General features: G+C 38.6%; 1 pseudogene; it reads right to left on the bottom strand.

Annotated features, from left to right (window-relative positions):
- Positions 1-14,735, bottom strand: part of LOC149243948 (uncharacterized) — a 28,467-nt pseudogene that overhangs the window by 191 nt on the left and 13,541 nt on the right.

Consider the following 14,735-nt stretch of genomic DNA (forward strand, 5'->3'; position numbering starts at 1 on the left):
TCTTGATGGACTCTACCTTTTCCTCAGCTTTTTGTTTCCAGCTTGTCTGCAGTTGCTGTGTCTTTGGGAGAAATCTCAATGCGGTCTCTAAAATGAGGTTTGCTCTATCCAGGTTTTCGTTGACACAGTCAATGACGTTGTTTGCCACTGTAGCTACTTCTTCCACTACCTGTTCTACCTTCCTAATCTGTGTGTCCCATTTATGGAAAAGCATTTCTTTGTGGGCTTCATTGATTCTGAGTGCACCTGCTTTCCTTCCTTCTTCCGATTCCTGCCAAGTCAAATAATAAAAAATTCTCTTATCAATTAAATCATAATCATGTCGCAAGTCGATGACTTGATTGGTAATTTTATCGCTTATCTCGCAATGGGAACTCCATTGCGATATTCTTTGGCATAATGCCTCTTGCTGTTGCAAGAGTTGGTCATTTAAGGCAAGGGCTTCTGAGACAAACTTTGTAAGCTTGGGATCGTCTCTATGCATTTCAAGCATAGACTGTAACTGATTTTCTTTTTTGGCCAAATTGTTTTATTATCTCAGCTACATCTGTTGAAAATCTTGCTGTAACTTTTCTAACTTCTACTCTATTTCTCGGTTTGCATTAGCTTGTTGTAGTTGTTGCTGCAAAAATTGGATTTGTTCCTCTCTATCCTTAAGTAATTGTTGTACCTCAGATGCTTTATCAATTGTAGCAGAAGCATAGGCTCCTGCGATCTGAGATAAATTAGTCAGATCTTCAGTAGGATCAGTGGTAGGGTCTCGCCAAAGGACATCTAGCTGCTTTGCCTCAGGTGAGAGCACGCTGTAGAGTTTCCTTTTCTTTCTTTCCCTTCTTACCACTGCCTTATGCTGCGGACTATAGAATACATCTAGAGGAGGAATTTCCTCTATTTTGAGCATCATTTCAGATGATGGGGTAATGGGAATATGCTCTATTTCTGGGGCATTGTTGACTATTTCCACAATCATATCTGTCATTATTTGTACTGTACCCTCAGGTGTCTTCGTGTTCTGCTCCTCAGTATTAATCAATTCATTGAATGTTTCCCACTCTTTATCCAGCTCAGTTCTCATTGGCTTTGGTGGCTGGATGATGGGAGGGGGAATTTTTACCTGTGGTGTAGTTAAGACCTGTTACTTTGGGCATTCTTTAGATTGGGCAGTTTCTCTAACTGACCCTTCACTTTTATTACGGTTGATCTCAAACTGTTTAGAATGTTCTAGTGATTCTTTTCCAGACTTAGACCTGGACTTGTCTGTACGTGAGTTTCCACTTAAACTAATACTGGGAGTAGGGTCCCTTATTAGTTCCAAGCGTAACATATCCAAGGGGATGTTAACTAATCTCCTTTCTCTGTACAATTTGAATTCTTGGAATTCCGCTTGGGAAAATTGAATTTGAGCCATGTGCAAAACTTCTTTCAGTGTACTTTTCTATTGTAAGGTATCATCAAAAAGATCATCTTCTTTGGAAAATACTTTTATCTTAACAGCGGTAGTGAAATTCTTAATGACATCAAAAGGGTTAAACTGTCTTCCTGGAAACTTGAACAGTCGTAGACACAACATATTGTCTACTTCTTTGAATGCATGACCTAAATCAAACAATGAAAAGGCCCCACAGGCCATAGGAAATTGCGGCCAAATGACATTCTTCTTATCTTTCAACTCTTTGCTCATTCCTTCCACCTTGCAAGTCTGGTAGGCAACTTCTCGAGCCAATAACTTATCAGGAACATATAAGGGTAGGACATGAGGGGAAGCAATGCTTCCAAATACTCTGACATAGGTGAAAAATTCTTCCCCAAACCATCGTGCGATAGGGAGAATTTCAACTTCCGCTTCGGGGGAAAATCTTGGGGCATCCCTATTATACAACATTATATGAAGAGGCAACATAATTCCAAGGCAAATTCTGTAAAAATATAGAATAAACTTGGAATCCCACAATTCCTTATGATAAATGTGAATGGGCAAAGGATTCTCTGTAGTCCACTTCCAACCCATTAAAGGAAATTTGGAAACATAACAGATTGCATCCATAACATAAGCAGCTAAATAGAAAGGAGGATAAATCCTCTAAGTAGTAGTTCTTTTGGAACGGTAGTTCCAAATAGCCGAAGCTAAATTATCAGACAATATCTGAGCCCAATCCATAGTGGCATTAGTGTCTACATTTAATAGGGGTAGCCACTTAGATGAAAACTTGTTGACGTTGGGCTTTCCAAATAGTCTACATAGCATAGCAGCAGCAAAGCAATATGGGGAAGAGAGGGAACTAGTATTGTACATAGCGTGTTTGTCCTTTTTCAATGGTTCTTCCCTCGCTGACCAGTTCTTGGTATATTCTGCCAAATCTTTGTTTTCTTTGGTAAACTTCTCTATGAACTACTTGTTGTAGGTTGCCTGCGGCTCTGGTAGATGATACATAAGCCTTAAATCTTGTGAAGTGAATGACCCAATGAGATCTTGACCTCGAGACTTGAATTGTCTGTTTATTATATCAACATTGTCTAGTACCCACTTGACCATGTCTGTGTATGAAATAATCTTAGGTCTTACCACTATTCGATGAAGGAATGAACATGCAGGTTCAGTGATTGATGCCTTAGACGACCCGCATGAGTCTGTTGTTACTTTAACCTCCATAACTTTGGGCTTTTCTTCTTCAAGCAGACTGTACATGCCTTCCTAAGTGGTTATGTTGACATCTCTTTTGCAGGTACTGTCTGTGTATAAGGGCGTCATCTCTTTGTCTTCAGCAACCGGAGCTTTTCCCTTCTTTCCCATTATGTTATGCACACTGCTGCGTATATTATTCTGCTTGCCGCTCCTGCAAATTTACAAGTAAGGAAAGAATAATGGTAAGAGATAAGGTGACGGGAAAGCTCTTTAATTCTAAAATCATATCAAATATATCATCCTACGTGAAATAACCTTTTGATCAGATTTAAATCTTATCTTATAAATGACCATCAACTAACCATTAAATTGACATTAATGCCCATAACTCAGTATCGGATTACGAGAAATACTTTATTGAACCATGAGCTCTACAGATTTGCGATAAAGCGATTTTGTGATTTACTTCGCAATATTGCAGATTACAATATCGCTGATTGCAATATCGCTAATCCGTTTTGTTAACAATCATTTATTTCGTTAGGTGGCTGTGAGATGTGATTTGTGAGATGCCTTATCGCATATCGCCAGATCAGGGTATTTTACCTTAGGTGATACTTGTGGCATATGAAATCTGCGATGTGCGATGAGTCTTTAAGGCGCGCGATCTCGCATCGCATTTTCGCAATTTCGAAAGTTTGTTTATATGATGTTTCCCCATTACCCTTTGCGATGCGATGTTTTGTTGTTAAGAGAATGATTTTATTTGGAACTTATCATAAAACTTAAGTTTTTTAGGTTTTGCAAGTGTTTTCCTAAGTTTATGATAGCATGTTTTATTGAAAGGGAAATATAGTGCTAGTTTTTTTTATTTTTTAGAAGGGTCCCCATTTATTTAACTTTATTACTAAAACTACATAAAAAAGGGGGTTTGTTGCTGACCACAACAGGAGGTTTCAATGCATTTTATCATAGGTTTACCCAAGTCCGAAGGAAAGAGTGTCATCATGGTGGTAGTTGATATACTTACCATGTATGCACACTTTTGTGCATTATCTCATCCATTTAAAGCAAATAAATTTCTACTGCATTTATGGAAACAATTCAAAAGATACATGGAAGCCCAAATATTATTGTTGGCTTGTATGGGCCTGACCCAGGTTCAGAGATGATTTAGCCAAACAAAACCATGGTATTATTGGCCCTTTCGGCAATAGTCCTCGAAGCGAGGACTGAGGTCTCACTCGAAGTAGTATGGGAGGGTGCTAGAACTAGGTGGCTGGTCTGTTTTGCAAATAGTGTGCACAAATCTCACCTCTCTATATAATTTTAGTTTTTCTCCCCCATAAATTCAAATAGTAGCATAAGACAAATCCATCTGAAGACTTCCCCCTAATTTGGCACAACAAGACCTAGAAAGGAGCATTCCAAATTTGGGAGGGATATCTGTGACAATTGTATCAAGCACTACACTTTTCACTGGGATTTGGGCAAGGGTGACTACCAAATCCTTAATCAATCCTAAGAAAGGCACCCTTTTAGAATCAAAGGTTTACAAGTCATGATAGGATCTAGTTATGTCAAGTTTCAAATTATCCATGATAGTTTTTGGCATGAGGTTATGTGATGCTCCAGAATCAAGCATACAATTATACAACATGGAATCATTTGTCTTAAGAGTTACATAGAAAGGAGGCACTATTTCATCTATCATATCTGAGCTAGGGCCAAAAACAACTGCTAGTTTTTCATCTTCCAAACTGATGATATCACCTTCAGCATCAACTGAGGTATTTTGTATCCATTTGGAGACCTGATTTTTATAACGAGGGTTTTTAGAAAGTTTTGAAAGAAGAATTGGGATTTTAACTCTTTCTAACTCTTTTTCAACATTAAATGTATTCAAATCATTTTTGTCATTTTGAGGAGTATCAATTGATTGTTCATATCTTTTGTTCAACTCTGCAATTAAAAATTCAACGAAGGCATGGTATTTAGAAACCTGTGAAGATTCTTGATCTTCTTGAACCTGATTTTGTTGTGTAAGAGGAATAATAGTTGTTTGATTAAAGGAAGTATCCATATTATTTATATCTTTAGTGATGGTCATAATATTATCATCAGGTTGTTGATCATCTATCAATAAAGGAGCGGGAATCTACTAATCATTACTAGGTCTCTAAAGAATTTGTAATTGTGGATTTCTTTTATACTGGCCTTGATTTTGATTTTGGGGTTTGGTAACTCTTTATTGAACTGTCCTAGGTTGAGTCTCAATCTTGGAAATTCTATTAGATAGATTTCTAAGAAGAGAAGTTATTTCATATATTTTAGAATCTTCAGTTTTAGTCTTAGAGGAACTAGAAGCCTCTTTTTTCAATTTGAGTTTTCTTTGGGCCATTTCTTCTTTAGCTTTCAAAGAATTTGAAGTGGCCCTATTTTCTTCTACCTCAATAGCATTTGTTTGCATATCTTCAAGAGATCTTGAAGTTCTGTCTCTCAAAATAACAATAAGATCATCATTAAAGGCTTTAGAAAATCTTGACTTTGTTGCTGCTGCGTGGGGTTTACAATTAGGGGGCATTTTATGATAAAACTTATTGAATATTTTGATAAAGTTTGATGTGGGTTCACCAAAATTTCTTTTAAGTTCTGTTAGCCTCCTATTGCAACAGGGTTTCATCTTTCATGATTGACATTTTTACATGCCAAATATGTCATACTTTGCAAGCTGCAGTGTTCCATATTTCCAGAAGAAGCCAAAGAAGAAAGCCATGAAGTGTGCTAGTCCAAATGCCACTGATGATTCCAATTTTGATGAGTTGTTCCAGTTTTGAAGAGTTTTCATTTAAGGAAGGTCCAGACAGTCTAATCTTGGCCTTCCTAGGTTTCAATTTCCTGTTTTAGAATATAGAGAAATGTGTCTGTCCAAACAGTTTAATCTTGGCAGATTTGTAGATAGGTAGAGAATCAAAGGGACCCAACTATTTAATCTAGGCCCCGACAGAAATAAGTGTAGAGCTAGATAAGAAACATTAAAAAGAAAAATTTTAAATCTGGGTCTGCAAGTCTAACTGCACCCAAACCAAAAAAAAAAGAAAAAAGAAAAAATGTTAGGTGAGTAGGCTGGGTAGGTAGCTGAGAGGTTGCAGAAAGATGACTTATGATCAATTTTGTGTTACTAAGTGTTATTTTTCCGGATCACAGTGCAGACAGTTTTCATTCAAAGGAGCTCAAAGGTGGACATCACTAACTCCCCCTTCTTCTAATTCCTTAAGTCACTTACTAATTTCCCCAAAGAGGTCAAGATCTGCTTGATTCCTCTTAGTTCCATCATCCTCCGCATCAGATTGCCTTGGTGAAGATCTGCTTCACTCAAGGATTTTATTTCTTTTCAAATTCTTTTCCCCAAAATTAGCCCAAGGTCCCTGACCTTGGCGCCTGCTTATCATCTCCATATTAACTACTAACTCTAGTATATAACTCCCTATCAGTTTTCCCCCTTCCCCTACTAAAACTTTGTATATAAAAATCCCCCTATGTAAAATATCCCCTCCCTGGCAATATAGCCATATTTTTATAAGTCCAGGAAAAAATGGTCCACCTGGGGCTGTTTTTAGCCCATCTGAGTCATAACAGGAGTTAGATGACACCTGGTCATGCTAACAGCCTCTTCCCTAGCCCTAAAACCCTCAAAAAACCCACTTTTTGCCCCCTTATCCTAAGTTTCGGGCATAAATTGTTAAACCCGCGCGCAAAAAACCATGTTTTACCCCTTATCCCTAAGCCCCAACTGTAAATACATTAACCGCGCTCATTTTAAACCCATAAAACCCCTTTTCCTAAGTCTAAACCCCCACGCGCAAAGATTAAAATCGGAATATTCCTTGGATATTCCCCGCCCGTATACCCCCGCCGCCTCACCATCGTCGCCAGCCGTTGGATCTTCCACCCCGCAGATCTATGGCTGACAGGCCCTCCGATCCCCGAACCGCTCGAAGCTTAGCGTCCGGGAGATGGGTGGTATTACCGCCGTACTCCCGCCACGCGTCAAGCTCTCGGGTGTGGCAGAGCCCCTCCCTCCAAAACCACCCAAGCGCTAAGGCGGTGCGCCCAAAACCGCTTACTGCCATTTCCCTTGTGACGTCACCCGCCTGCGTCACCTCCCTGCCCAGTCAACATGACACGTCATCCGCCTGCGTGGCCTCCTGCCACTGTACCGCCGAGTCACCTGCCACGTGTCCTGCCACATCATCAGAGCCGCCATACCTGCCACGTCACCGTCTGTACGTGATGACATCATCATGCTGACGTCATCTCGCCACGTCATCATGCTGATGTCATCATCACTTTTTTGGCGTGAAGGAGCAAAAATCGCACTTCGGAGCCCCGGAATCAGTGTCTGAGGCAGTTTTTGATGAGCGATTTGCGCCTAGGATTTTTTAAGCCGAAATGGGGAATCTTTAGGGAATCTTTTCAATTTGCAGCCCCCAGGAAGCCCAAAAGGCGCCGAATGACCCATTTTTCTTCGCAAAGCTTTCCGGAAGGAGCAGAAGACAGTTCTAGAGGAAGCAGAGGCCGAACAACGGCCATTAATTTGTGATTAGACCCACAGCAAAGGAAAACAGTGACCCAATTTATTGTGAAAGAGTATCAAAGGAAGAAGAAGAGCCAAAGAGTATCAATCAAGATTTTTTAGGGGCTCGAAGCACCTGAACATTGATGAGCCCCCCAGAAAGTCAAATCAAGAAGCGTAAGCCCATCCTTGCCCTCAAATCACAGTTAAAGCTTTAAATGCAGACCGACAACAAAGAAGCAGAAACCCATACACATTTATTGCAGAAAACACTGCACCAAGCCGCCAAGGACTACATCATTTACTCAGTTTTTGATAAGGCAGCCCTGAGCGCAGCCCGAGATATTTTTTGCATTTATTTCTGGATAGGATTAGGTCAAGTAATCATCTTTCTTTCAGACCTGTTTAGGTCAAGTTGTAATAAAAACAGTTATAGAGAGTTTTTCCCTATATATACCGCCCTCTACATTGTTACAAGGGTTGGAAAATTGAGAATTTTCACTAGAGACTCGCCTTGTATACCTGGGTTTTTCTATAATCAAAGATTGCTGAAAGCTTGGAGAGCAAACTGTCTGTTGTAAATGAATGTTTTTGGAGATATGAAGATGGAATTCTTGTGCTGCAGTCTGAAGCAATAAGTGCATCTTACCTCTGTTTATTGTTTACCACTATCTAGATAGTAGAAAGAAAGAATAGCTTAGAATTTGTTTAAATACACTCTATGCTCAATTTCTGTTGTTTCTTTATGTTTTCCTCTGAATGAATTGGTTATGAATGTGAATTCCCCTGGGCTCATATTTACCCCGATTCACCTGTGCTAGCCAATTATCTAGGGATTCTTTACTGCCCCTAGGTAGAGCTCTGTTACCCCCATCTGTTAAGCTGATTGAGAGATTCTTAACTACCTCTCATTACTTAGCATTCTTTCCATCACTTAAACCTGAAATATTGTTTCATGCGCAGCTATCTAGCTCCATTTTCCCTCTCTTGTGACTGAAGAAGTGCACCAACAGTTCTCCTCCTCGACTCCACGCCCAATGGTTTGAAACTCCCAGCCTATGCCTCGCCTCTCTGTCTGAAGACATCAATTCTCCCACCAAAAACAAAACAAAAACCCTCTGAACTCAAAACCTAGCCTAAAATCCTTTTCAACAAAGCTAAATATAAAAGAGAGAGCCCTCTCTGATTGCAGGTTGGCTAGAACCTGCAGTCCTAAGTTGGTCTGTGGTTACCTCGGCCGTATCCTTTTCCGGAGCTTAAGGACAACCTGAGTGATAACAAGTTCATCAAACTCAGTGAGAAAGTAAAGAGGATCTTTTTGACAGTCCACTGGTTTTTAAATATGTTTATAAGTTCTTCCCAATTTCTAATGGAATTTGCAGGTAACTACCTAAACCAAATTCTTACATTTCCTTCAAGTGATTGTACAAACAACCTCATGTAAACATTTTCTTGTTCAATATTCATGTTATCTACAAAGTATAAAAAGGCTTGAAGATGGTCTTCAACAGAAGGACCGGTTTCTCCATTATACCTGGGAAGGTATTTCAATTATCCAGCTAGGAGTGCATCGAGATTAGGAGGTAATACTAAAGCTACATATCTAGCCTGTACAATAGGTTGGAAAGCCATAGTGAGAGGTGGTGGATGAGGTGTTTATGTGGATGAAGAAGTTGAAGAAGATGAAGAAGGGGTTGAAAAAGGTGATTGAGGGGGTGAAGAACTAGATGGAGGTGAAGAAGGGGGGAATCTCCTGAATGATTTCAAAGGAGTCTTAAGAACTATCTTCTGGACCTATGGATGAATACCCTCCTTTGTTTCAAAGAGTGGATTTGAATACACAGAGAGGGTCTCTTTAGGTTGTTCAGAAGTAGAAGCTTCAGGTTGTGCGAAAGTGGGTGGAAATAAATAAATGGTAGGGGATATGAAATTTGTTGGTTTGTATTCTGGTAAATTAACACCCAAGTCAGACTCAGTTTTAGGTGATTCTAATGGTAGTGAGGGTTCTGGATGAGATTCAAATGAATGAATAAGGAATGCTAATTTAAAATCAACTCCCCTATCTAAGAGTTCAGCAACCCTAGGTGATAGGTGGGAGTAATCTGGATTGGGTGGAATGTCACTATAAGGATCAAATGATGCTAAATCTTCAGACTACAAGATTGAAGAGGATTAAAAAGAGGGTTGATTTCCCCTTTTAGAAATATCTTTTCTTAGAATTTTTTTAGGGTCTAACAGAGGATCAACTAAGTCGACCTCTGAACGAGATTTGGTGTGCTTAAAAGGTGCCAATTTGGAAGAATGGAGTCTCCAAGTGAAGGATTTTAAACTTTCTAAACCTTTAATCACCTTAAAGGAATAGAATACCTATTGTTGTCCTAGGAAAACTTAATGAAATTCGAATCCCTAGCAACGACACCAGTTTGATGTTGTATCTCTGAGATAATAATGGTCAGCCATTATGCCAACGCATCTAAGATAAATGTTTTGGCGGTTTTGTTTTAATTTGGGAGACTAATGGATGAAATAGATATAGAACTGATGTGCCTAACCTCTTGAACAATATCAATATCTCAGTAGAGGGCTTCTATAAATATTTACATAGGGAAATAGCTTTTAAGATGATGAGTAGAAACAGAAAAGTAATATGATTGCCACAATTTTCAAATTGAAAGCTAAATAATCATAAGTATGAAAACCTTTAAACTATGTTTAAAGGTTTGAGAAAATACACATGAGCTTACAAAAGATAATGATGATTTATTGATTTTGAGGGAATTAATTAAACAAACAGTCCATTAATTCATTCTCTTTATAGATTATCACTTCAGAAAGCTTGTAGGAATATATTGAAATACAATTATTCCTACCTAGTTATCTCTACAAGACACAAGTATATGAAGAAAAAACATAATGAATGACACTGGAAAAACTTACAGGAAACACAAACTCTGTAAAATAGAATTTAGAATACTTTTCTTTATATTAATGATCTAGAAAGATTAATTACATCAGATGTCTAGGAATGCATCTTCAAGGGTGCAACCATGAATAACTCATGAAGAGAGTTATTTATACAATAGTAGGACGAAAAATATCCTGAACTGCTTCTACAAAAATAGATTATTTACAAAATCAAAAATAAAACTGTCTAATGATTTGAAACTACTTTGGTGCTACGTTGTTTGATGACTATTACTGAAAAATTTGAAGAGTGGTTGAAGCTAGCTGACTGTTCCCTCAAAAATTGAATGTTGTTCAATTATCTTTAATCAAGTAAATCTATTAATTCTTCCCAACGTTTCTTATCTGGGATAGAAATATTTGTTTCCCTCCTGTATATTTCATCCATCTCGGTATACTTAGTAAAAGTGGGTTTTACCAAAAATATATGCTTGATTTCATGTAGGAAGAATAAAGAATCCCTGAATGTTTTTACTATGAGAGTTGGTGTTGTTGATCCTTTGATATTGGCGACTGAAGCTGCATGGGTGCCCACCTATATTAATTTATTGACATAATCCTCAATTGGCATCAATTTATCATTAATAACCATCATAGAAGGTAAACCTTTTCTGACCAAAGGTTCAATCTTGTTGAAAAATCTTTGAACAATGTTGTTGACATTACTGCACTTTTCTTGTAGCTGAAGGGTGAGATTTTTCTTAGTGATAATCTTCTTTACCTCTAATATTGTTGTAGTTCTGTCACTTATCCTTAACTCCTCAAGCTCATAGTCATCCTTGGAATTCAGAAATTTGATTATATCAGAGGCAGTCTCTAGCATATCCTCCAGCTGCCTAGTTATGGATTCCACTGCTTCCTAAGCTTTTTCCAAGAGATCTTTCTAATTGAATACTATCTTAATGGAGGGCCAAATCTCCTTGATTGCTTCTATGATTTCTTCCCATAGAATTCCTTTTGCTAAACCCAACTTGTTTCCTATGAAGGAATCTGTGAGTTCTTTCTTCAACACTTCCACTTGGCCTTTGAGTCTGTTTGTTTCAGTTGTGTGTGAACTTTCTGATATAGACTTCATAAGCCATAATTCTTTGAGTTCATCCTTTAGTTTATTGATTTCTCTTGTCTGAATAGATAGGCTCTGAAAAGCTTTAGTAAGTTGTTCAACTCCTTCTGTTGTACCTATTATTGATGTAGTGGCTTTGGTAGAAACTTTGGTGATGGGAACTACTACAAGAGAAACTACATCCATTGAAGTTTAAATGTTCATGATAGCTTCCTCCTTCTCCTTAACCAATTTCTCCATCTGGTGTTCCATTTGTTTTATTTGCAAATTTTGTTCTATGATGAGCTTCATCATATATGACTTTTGAGTCTCTGTCAACTCGATTTCTTTAGCCATTGGATCCTCAGATGCTGGTAAATTCAGTTGTTTCTTTAATGCTGCAACCTCAGTGTTCTTTTTCTTAATGAGCTCCTCTGCAGCATTTACGTTTGAGGGATCATATCCCATCCTTAGCACTAGATTTTCCAAAGACTGAATCTTGGTATCCTTTGCTAATGAGGAGACCTTCTCCAACTTTAATTGTGAATGAATGTTGGCCAATGTAACCTACATTTTTGAAAAACTCATAGCAGTGTTTGTCAAGATTGAAGCAATCATTTTTCCATTCTATTTGTGCATATCAATTTGATCAATTGGATGCACATCCTGGACATTAAACTAAAAAGAAGTATGTTTCTGGTATTGTGCTATAGTTCTGGGCTGAGGAACTTGGGCCTACAAGAAAGCCATTTGCATCTTCCCCTTCTCAGAGTTGATGACTGAAAGAAGCCTGGCTTGAGAGTTGGAAGAATGCTTTCAGAATTGGGTGTAAGTATTTAACTTCAATTCTTCATTCTTTCTTTTGATTTCACTAAATACATGGAAGATGTCTTCCTCTTTATTCTCTGGAATGCCTCCAACAATTTGGACTATCTACTGTTCATGAGAAGTGATAGTTTGAGTTGGAGATTGTATAGACTGTTCACCAGATTGTGAATCAATATTCATAGGGACCCTTTGTTTCTTTTTCCTGTGAAAGATTTTGAGGCTTTGGCTTGTTGCCTCTGCTGCAGGTGAAGATTGTTCCTCCCTTGATCCAGGTGGATATTGGTGGCCACCTGCCAAGTCCAACTGGACCCCCACCATTGTCTTTCTCAGCATTTTCAGTTTCCTTAATTGTAGCACAACTTACTATTTTTAGCAGTTTTTCGGGTCCTGAACTTCCGGAGCCGTTTTGAGGCCCTAAACGACGTTTTTTGGGGAATCCGAGGGCAACACGAGTCCATGGAATGGACTGGTGTTGCCCGTTCCAACAATGATAGTGCTTGGATAGATCTTTCTAATGAGCTATTGTACGCGTCAAACGGAGATCATATGCCAAAGTTACGACCCCAGGAAGTTGATGTACCAACTTACCCCCAAACGGGGCCCACAGTTTGGCGTTTCATCTCCTAGGGTTAGGTTTTGGAATGTTAAGGGTTTTCCCATTGTTTCTCAACAATAAATAGGCCTTCGAGCCTCATTGTAACAAAGTTCAGAGGCATGTAGCCATCACATCTCTTCTCAGAGATAAGCTACCATCGCCCTAGCTAGTTTATTGCCATTTCTGTTTGTAAGCATATTTCAGTATTTTCCATTAATGAAATGAAGTATTATTTCCGCTGCATCTTTGTGTATATGGTTATCTCTGTAATTTGTTGCGTTCCTGTTTAAATCTGGATCATCCCTCCCTCTCTTGGTTATCTTTTCTTGTGCAGTTGGGGTTTGCATATTTGATGTAGAGACTTCCTACTCCTCAGCCTCCTGGAGGGTATTCTCTGCCAATTCCAACTGATTCTTGAACTATTATATCTCAGGCCTAGCTGTATGATGATATGGTGTGAACTTAATTTCCACCCTCAGTTTGGAGATGACTCCCAATGGGTCATATGACCAAGAGAAACTGAGAGCAAATTTCATTTCTTTTAACAACTTATCTGCTTCCTCCCCTGCTGCCCTGGTATTACAAATGAAGGAACCAACTTGAGCTTTGAGCTTAAATTGCGATATATTTTTGGCAGCTACAAAATGTACTTCATATGCATTCAATCTTTGCCTCGAGTACTCCAGTGCAAAGATTCTAACAGGGAGGTACTTTGGCAGTTTGTAGGGTGGGAGCTCACAGCCAAAAACCCTAATTTCTGTGTAGTTTTGATAGCAATACCAATCTCTTGTTGCAACTTGATCTATGAACTGAAGTTGTTTAACAATCGCCTCACTGATCCTTGGTAATGGAGTGTTGCTCATAAGGCTTAGGGCTTGATGACTAAATATCTCTAAGAACTGCTTGTATGTGAATTCTTCTTTCTCCTTCATCCCCATTGAAGTCCAAAAAATCACTGACTATTGTTGTCCTTCTTCATCAAGTTTCTGCCTAGGAAATGGGAATTTGTCTCCCTGAAAATATATAAAAAGATACACAAGTACTGAAACATACATGAATACTTCTTCAAAGTTAAATTTGAAAAACTACTCATGTATGGTTTCAGTTATGAAATGAATGAAATCATAAATAACAGTAGGCTTAGAATTAGAGGAAAACATGGATAAGAAACCAAGGATGGCTTCATTGACAGACTGATCAGAGTGATAACCATGCAAATAGGACAGGATAGTAGTAATATGCCTGGATCTATTAGGAAACATAGATGAATCATAAGGGGGATTTCTCTTTGGTAGAGGACTACCAATTGCTAAAAACAATTCCAAGGTCTGGGATCTCTTGGTAAAGTCCTGTTTGTTATAAGCTTCTATCAGGTTTTCATGGGAAAAAGGATGAGTTGGTATAGTGGCAGGGGCTTGCAACATTTTCTCAATTAAATCAGCGTTAATGGGATAAATGATTTCTCCAGTAGGTGTGATAATGACTCTCTGGCTGGGATCATAGGATTCTTGGTATTTTCTCACAAACTCTGGAGCTCTGTGTATTTGTGGAAAAATATAGCAGGGTAATTGGGATTCCCAGAGCCCAATTTCATCACTCTGGTCAATTGGCTGCTCTCCCCACCAGCAATAAATTTCAAATAAATCAAATTGAGAAGAAGTCTCAATGATTTTGCAATCCTTGTCAACTAATGGAGTATGGTGGAAATAAATCTGTGGGTGAATTAGAGGATTTGAAACCTCTGCGATTGTTTTTTCCCTTGGGAGGCATTTTGTCAAACAAAACTGCGGACTGTAAATGACAGAATGATAAAAGGAGTTACCAAAGTGGAGACAGGTAACTAACAAGTGGACCTAGAAGATTTGCTTGCGAACAGGACAAGTGGTTGTTAGAATGTTGGACAGTGGCTGAGATGTTGAGCAGGCGGGCTTGTAGAATAATCTTGGTCGCAGAAGTTAACTGTGTAACCTCTGAAACGTATGGCACAATGTTTGTAAAGAGAAAAATGGAGTGGGAGGGTGGCGCCAAACGTTTGAAAGTTCATTAATTATCCAACGGGTTAATTAACGGACATTTGGCTATAAATGCATGGGAGCGGAAATAAATG

This window comes from Pinus tabuliformis, chromosome 8 (assembly GCF_031772625.1).
Source record: "Pinus tabuliformis cultivar Carrire ecotype Pingquan chromosome 8, CPIR1, whole genome shotgun sequence".
Classification (NCBI taxonomy): domain Eukaryota; kingdom Viridiplantae; phylum Streptophyta; class Pinopsida; order Pinales; family Pinaceae; genus Pinus; species Pinus tabuliformis.